The following is an 8104-nucleotide window of genomic DNA, read 5'->3' on the forward strand; positions in this document are numbered from 1 at the left end:
TTTCCTATAGGGAAGTCCTCTTGTGGCCCAATTTAGAAATGCTGTGAGCCAAATTATTTTTGGGAAAAAAAAAATCTGATTTGCATGCCCCAAATTGTAGGGCCTGTGTTTTATGCAGAAATTCTCTTTGCATAATCTCATTCACTAAGACATAAGTGACTAGAAGCTTGCTGGCATTTTTAAGAATCTCATTCACCACAAAGCAAAAACAAACAAACAAAACCCCTCAAGTGACAGTTCTCTCCAGATTATTTCAGATTGCCAGTCTTAAACTTTCTTTTCGTGATCTGATCTCACTATATTATGCTAAACTGAAAAACAGTAAAAGTCCAATCCAAATGAAAAGGCTAACTCACCTCTGGGGAAAACATGACATAGTATAGGAAAGGGGGAAGCCAAAGAACTTACATGCATGACCCATGGACATGAACTAAAGGTGGGGGGGGGGTGCTGGAGAGAAGTGGGGTCTGGGGTGGAGGGGGGCAAAGGGGGAAAATTGTGACAACTCTAACAGCATAATCAATAAAAGAAAAAGGAAGAAAAACCTTAACGATGTCACAATTCACTGAATATCCTGAATCATTTTACCTACCTTAATGCCAAAATTAAATCTGTACTTTACCCTGAATCTTGTAAAACCCTTTTACATGGTACCAATATTGCCATTTACTTATCTTATGCCACCAATAACTACAAGTAAATACTACCTTGAAGTCAAAATCACAAATTTCAGCTACCAAAATATAAGACAAAACCAATTTAATTTGGATTTATCAAATTGTTCTGATTGCTGATAACAAAGGGATATTTACAGAGTTGGTATTTACATTTTTAATTGCTTCAGGTCTCTTCTTAAAGCCTGATTTAAAGTTTTCAACTTGATTTTCAATGTTTTCTTTCTTTTTCTCAAGGTTTATTTTATACTCATTTGAGAGAGGGAAAGAAGAAAGAAACATCGATGTTAGAGAAACACCAACCAATCAGTTGCCTCTCATAGGCACCTCAATGGGGGACTGAGGCCACAACTCAGGCACATGCCCAAGGGGTAATCAAACTGGTGACCTTTTGGTTACTGGATGATGCTCCAACCAACTGGGCCACACTGGCCAGGGCAGATGTTTTCTCTTGATAAGACAAATATCCTGAACCCTAAGCCAAAGTCTGGTTTTTATTTTATTAATTAAAATACGCCCTCACCTCAAAATGTGCCTCTGAAAAGAACTGGGTAAAAAAAGTATTATCCAGCATGTTTACAATGAAAATCATGAGGCTAAAACTTCTGTGTTTTCAGGTATTAGCCGTTAAGTTGGGAATTTTGGGCAGTTCTTGCAATGTTTGCAAACATTTTATTTTTAGTAAGTCCATTTACCTCAAAACCATAACCTAGGAAGATCACGGTAACTTTTAATAAAACATATTTGCTCATAGTGATATGAGATGATAAAATTGAAGTTTCTAATCATTAAGTCTCTCACAAAGAAATAATTCTCTCATGATTTCAGTCAAGGGGAAAAACGATACATTTTAGCTATACCTCTTTATAGGGCTGTAGTTAAATATTTTCAAGTTGTAGTTAAAGCTGTAGCATTTCTAACACAATTGCTTCATCTTGTCAATTTCCTTCATCTTCTAGAAGTTAAATTATCTTGATAAAATGACTCAATCCTCAGAACTATACCATCACAATCTACAAGTTGGGGTGCATACACTACAGAAGCTATTACACCTTACAAACTAAGTGTTCAATGAAATGTTCAAGCATTTTTTAAAAATACTGAAAAAACGTTATTTTTCTCCACTTTATATAAACAAATGAAAAAGAACCCAAACGTACCTATGCATATTTTTGTATCCTCACTTATAGTCTTGAAAAATAAAATCTAATCTGGGCAAGCCCTAATAAGGCTAAAAAAGAGAAGCCTTTCTACTTTGAGAATTAAAAAAAAATTTTTTTCCACTTCAATATAATTACCAGTGTTTAAAGTTCAATCTTGAACAGATGAGACTAGGTGTTCAGTAGTAGCGTCCGAGTTCATTTTTATGAAGATACCAGGAGATGTCAGCAAAGGCTAAGGCTGTCTCACATGAATTTGAACAAGGATGTTAAGCTATTACTAGCAGGGTAACCATAGTGAAATAGAAAATCTCTAATTACCAAAGTTTAGTTCATATAAGACACCTCAGTTTTCCACATTGTTCCTTGACTTGTAAATTGTCGTTCTGGAGCTGGCAAACAGTGGGCACTGCTCTTTCAAAGAACTGAACTGCTCCAATTTTCTTCAACAAAAACCATTTTCAACACTATATTACAAACCAAACTACCCTTCAGATAGCGACCTTCAGTTAAAAAAAAAAGGAACTGGTTTACAGAATATTTCATATTACTCAAGAATGCCAGTACATGCTCAAGGATTCTAAACATGGAGTATTCGAGTATCTGAATGCATTTTTCTGGGGAGAAAGCTCATAGCTTTCATCAGCTTCTCACAAGTCTCTGACCTCCAAAAAGTTAAAAACCGTGCTAAAACTTAATAAAATTATATTCTCTGTATTAAAAAACCACTCTATATGTATGCATGTCTCAAAATACATCTCCTAAAAATCATCATCATCATCATCGGCAGCCGTCCGTCTCGAGAGACGATGGCGTAGCTTCTTGAGAGTCTATCTGCACCGCCGAGAATGGCTGTGCAGTCCGACTCGGGAGTGACAATCCCTGCCGCACTTGTTACAGGTGAAGGCAGATGGCTGTTGTTGCTGCTGTTGATGCTGCTTCCGCCTCGATCTTTTCTGGACCGCCTCCTCATTGCGCGCAGCCTCTGCGCGTGACGTGCCTTGCCTGACCGCGAGCCTCCAGGCTAGGCCGTCGTCTGCTTGAACTTCCCATGTGTTGAGATTGATGGAGCATTGTGTCATATCCTTTTTGCAGATGTCTTTGAACCGCAGTTTTGGGCGCCCTGTCATCCTCTGGCCTTCTGCTAGCTCGCCGTAGAGGAGGTCTTTGGGAATACGGCCTGCATCCATTCTTTTGACATGGCCGAGCCACCTGAGGCATCTCTCACTAAGAACTGCATGCAAACTGCTCATGTTGGCTCACTTCAGCACCTCGGTGTTGGGAACCTTATCCTGCCAGGCGACATGCAGGACGCGTCGCAGGCACCTCATGTGGAAGCTGTTGAGTTTCCTTTCGTGCCTTGCGTAGGTGGTCCATGTCTCGCTGCCATAGAGGAGAGTGCTGAGTACGCAGGCTTGGTAGATGCGCAGTCTGGTTTTCTCAGTGAGGCTGGAATTGTTCCACACTCGCCGGTTCAGTTTGGCCATAACTGTGGCTGCCCTGGCGATTCTCCGGTTGACCTCCAAGTCCACTGACAGAGAGCTCGAGATGGTGGACCCGAGGTAAGTGAAGTCGTTGACAACCTCCAGGGTGTATCCGTCGATGGTGATGCATGGGGGAGTCCCCGTGCCTTGAGCCATAACGTTCGTCTTCGTCAGGCTGATGGCTAGTCCGAACTCCTTGCATGCGTGGGAAAGGCAAGTGACTAGCTGCTGGAGTCCCTCTTCGGAGTGTGATGTCAAGGCTGCGTCGTCGGCAAAGAGCATCTCACGGATGAGCACCTCTTTGACTTTGGTCTTGGCTCGTAGACGGGCCAGGTTGTAGAGCTTGCCATCGGATCTGGTGTGAATGAAGACACCCTCGCTGCAGTCCTTAAAGGCGTATTGGAGGAGCATGGAGAAGAAGATTCCGAACAGCGTAGGCGCGAGGACGCAGCCCTGCTTTACTCCGCTGCTGACTGGGAAGGCCTCAGAGGTTGCGCCGTTGTAGGACACCGTGCTGTGCATGTTGTCGTGAAAGGACATGACCACAGCAAGCAGATGTGGTGGACAGCCAATCTTCCGTAGCAAGCTGAAGAGTCCGCTTCGACTGACCAGATCAAACACCTTCGTGAGGTCGATAAAGGCGAGGTAGAGTGGTTTATGCTGCTCGTGACACTTCTCCTGCAGCTGGCGTAGGGAGAAGATCATGTCCACTGTTGATCGGCCAGCTCTGAAGCCACACTGGGACTCTGGGTAGATGCGGGAAGCAAGGGTCTGCAGGTGGGCAAGAGCGACCCGGGCGAATACTTTGCTGACGACGCTGAGGAGAGAGATGCCCCGGTAGTTGTTGCAGTCGCTGCGGTCTCCTTTGTTCTTGTACATGGTGATAATGTTGGCGTCTCTCATATCCTGGGGGATGTAATCCTCCTTCCAGCAGAGACAGAGTAGATGGTGGAGCGGCTGTAGCAGGACTGGTTTCCCGCTCTTTAGGATTTCTGGAGGGATTCCGTCGCTTCCTGGTGCTTTCCCGCAAGGAGGCGGTTGATGGCTTTGCCGAGCTCTGCCGCAGTAGGTGGGGTGTCTAGCTCCTCCATGACTGGTAGGTCTGGGATGGCGTTAAGAGCAGTGTCTGTTACGGTGTTCTTCGTTGCGTACAGCTCGAGGTAGTGCTCGGTCCACCGCCGCATTTGCTGTTCCTGGTCAGTGATGACCTCACCTGTCTTGGACTTAAGGGGGGCGATCTTGGAGGGGATTGGGCCTGTTGCCTTCTTGATACCCTCATACATTCCTCGTGCGTTGCCTATATCGGCGGCTTCCTGGATGCTTCTGCACAGGTTTAGCCAATAGGTGTTGGCACAGTGGCGGGCGGTCTTCTGGACTTTGTTCCTGGCAGCCCGTAGAGCTTGAAGTGTACTGGGAGTGGGCGTGGCCTTGTAAGCCAGTAGGGCCTTCCTCTTAGCCTCGATCACGGGTTCCATTTCTTCCCAGTGAGCCTCGTACCAGTCAGCGTTCTTCCGTTCTTTCTTCCCGTAAGCAATAATGGCAGAGTTGTATATGGCGTCGCGGAGACGTGGCCAATTGGATTCGATAATGTCATCTGCCGCCACTCCCTCGCCGAGTGCATCTTCCATCCTGTTGATGAATTGCTGGGTCTTAACTGGGTTGCTGGCACAACTGGTGTTGATGCGTGGGCGACCCTTCATCTTGGAGTGGTGCAACCTCTTCGACGTTATGCGCACCTTGCTTACCACGAGGGCATGGTCCGTGTCGCAGTCTGCACTGTGGTAGCTGCGGGTGAGGAGGGTGCTGTCAATATCCGTTCTTCTGGTGATGACGAGGTCAAGCTGGTGCCAGTGGCGGGAGCGGGGGTGCCTCCATGACACCTGGTGGATCTCTTTGCACTTGAAGAATGTGTTTGTCACGCACAGGCCGTGGTGACACAAAAGCTCAAGCAGTCGCTGACCATTCTCATTGATCTTTCCTCTCCCAAAGTTTCCGAGGCAGGTGGGCCAGGCCATGTGGTCGGCTCCTACTCTTGCGTTGAAGTCTCCAAGGAGATAGAGAGCGTTACTTCTGGGGATCTTGGATAACGCTTCGTCCAGTGCATGGTAGAACTGTTCTTTCTCTTCGATGGTGGCGCAGAGGGTTGGGGCGTACGCGCTAAGAATGCTGACTGGGCCGAAAGTTGTTTGCAATCGGAGGGTAAGTAATCTCTCTGTGCCTCCTGTGGGTGGCTCTATGGAGTTAACAGCCTGTTCTTCACAGCGAACCCAACACCGTGCTGTCTTGGTTGGTCTGGAGACTTCCCTTGCCAGTAGAAGGTGTAGTCGGTTTCTCTGATAGTTCCGTTGTCGGCCAACCGGGTCTCCTGTAGAGCCGCAATGTCGATGTTTAGTCGTGCCAGTTCCCTGTTGATGACGGCGGTTTTCCTGGCACCATTGATCCACGGAAGGTCTGCAGTAAGTCCGGGACACATGGTCCTGATGTTCCAGCTAGCGAGGCGAAGAGCTGGAGGCTTCTTTCTTATTGTTTGCTTGGAATTGCCTGGTGCGAGTGTTTTGTGGCCCACTTTTCAAGAGACGCCTCTCTGATCCCCACGCACCCAGTGGGGCAGGTGAGCCATGGCAAGACGGCACCTAATTGGCTGGGGGCTGCCCAGCTTGAGGCGGGCGGTAGCTGTCCAGTGAGGTGCGATGACCTCTCCCACCGTCAGAGGAGACCCCTGGCGCTCGTTTCCTTCGCCAATCGGATGAGCTTATAACCGGTAACTGTCTCCTCCCGTGTTAAGTCGACATCTTGCAATGACGCTGGAGTGTCCTCTCCAGTGAAGCTACAAAGCCTGGGCAGGGTGATATGGAGGGCCAGCTGTTGCCCATGCAGCAGACCCCCCTTCTCTTCGCAGCTGAAGGATCCAAGGGGAAAGACAGAGTCAATACAGCTTGGCTTCAGGTGCGCCGCAGGAGTTGCCGGTGTTGACTACAACGTCAAACCGCCTTAGGGACTCCGGCTTCGGATTTTCTGTCGGGGTTTACTCCCTTAGCCTTTCCCCTGAGGAGGTATGCCGCAAGGCAGCGGAGGTTTGGAGTCAGAGTTTCCCTTCTCCTTAGCCTTTCCCCTGAAGAGGTATGCCGCAAGGCAGCGGAGGTTTTTTGGAGTCAGAGTTTTCCTTCTCTGGTGTGCCCTGACTGGAAGATCGAACCAGCGACACTTAGCTCGCAGGCCGATGCTCAATCCACTGAGCCAAACCAGCCAGGAGGAGACTAGTTACTATAAACACATATTAACTTATTCTCCATTGTTTTTAATTAAGCATGGTGGAATAAAATTTTATCTGTGTTGATGGGATTCCTGTTGCGCTACTGGATTCTGTTTCATTGAGAAATTAAACTATTATTAAGAAGATCAAATTGGAAGCAAACAGAACTGGGTATATTTAGATCCCAACTCCAATATTTTGTACATGTTTAACTTTCATCAATGTATTTAATCCCTGTAACCCTCAATTTCCTCATGGAGTTTACAGGTAAATTAAAGTAATTACATATTTCAATTAAGGTAACCAAATTTTAAAGAATATAATTATAGGTAATTGAATAAAATATTTTAAATGTATAACCATCATTATCTGCAATATCATTTACATTAAGTTTTAAAAAGTTTGAAGGAAATAACCTGTCTCTGGGAAATTAATATAAAATAATTAAGGAAAACATTTTTGAGAAGTTTTGTTCATAGCTACAATTTAGAAGAGTCTAACTTGATTTTAATAATTAAGTAAAATATTGTGATGTCAATTTTAATAATTATTTTTTAATCAGTTGCGAGCATTATTTTTAACTATTAGATAGTAAATCGGGAAAACCTGAATATTTAATGACCTTGGAAAGAGGAATATTTTCCTGAAAAGGAAAAATAAATTGAATTTAGAGCACAAGGAAGAATTATGCAGATTTTCTTGTAGTAGGTAATATCACTGCCATTTTACAGATAAATTAAATCATAAGGAAAGTAATATATCCAACAACTCAAAGCTAATAGGTACCAACATCTTATTGTCAAAATTTTGTGTGAATCTGGAGATAAGTCAGTTCATGACCAAAATTTAAAAACTTAGAAGGTAAATGTTATAAATATTTCAACTGTAAAATATAGTTAAGCTTTTATTTTGTGTATCTGTCACAATTCCCATTAAGAATTTTAGCTGATCTTGCTCCTTACAAATTATGAACACTGTCAGGATGATTTAGAACAGTGGAGTGTTTCTGAAGCAGAGAGGTTCATAACATTTTATTAGATCCCATGCAAGAACATCGGGTTGTTCTGTGCTCCCATGAAAGCTAAGAAATCATCTCAGTGGAAATCATCTGAAAGTGAATCTTTTATACTTACAAGGATATAGAGCAATAGGTGGCATTAGAGAGGTTTGATGATTTTGAAGAAATACATTTGAAGATATATCTCAGTTAAATCAGCAAAATTAGAAATTAATAAGCATGGAACTTTAAAATAAAATAAAATATTACCATGGAACTTTAACTCCACTTCCAGGGTGAGGGAGATATGTGGCAAAATTGAGATATCCTGAGAAGTATAATGTTAAAAGATCAAAAAGAGATGCTGATGTGATACAAATATTACTAAATAAGAGAAGAAGCTATAACTTTTGGGATAAGTTAATACATATACTAAGTTCAAGAAACAGTTACTAATAGCACATCTAGGAGAATTGAAGGGAAGAAGTGTGTTATCATTCCCTTTTATAGATTAGAACAGGCCCCAGAACCTGCAC

Source organism: Furipterus horrens, unplaced genomic scaffold (genome assembly GCF_987537825.1).
Source record: "Furipterus horrens unplaced genomic scaffold, mFurHor1.1.pri manual_scaffold_2, whole genome shotgun sequence".
Taxonomy (NCBI): domain Eukaryota; kingdom Metazoa; phylum Chordata; class Mammalia; order Chiroptera; family Furipteridae; genus Furipterus; species Furipterus horrens.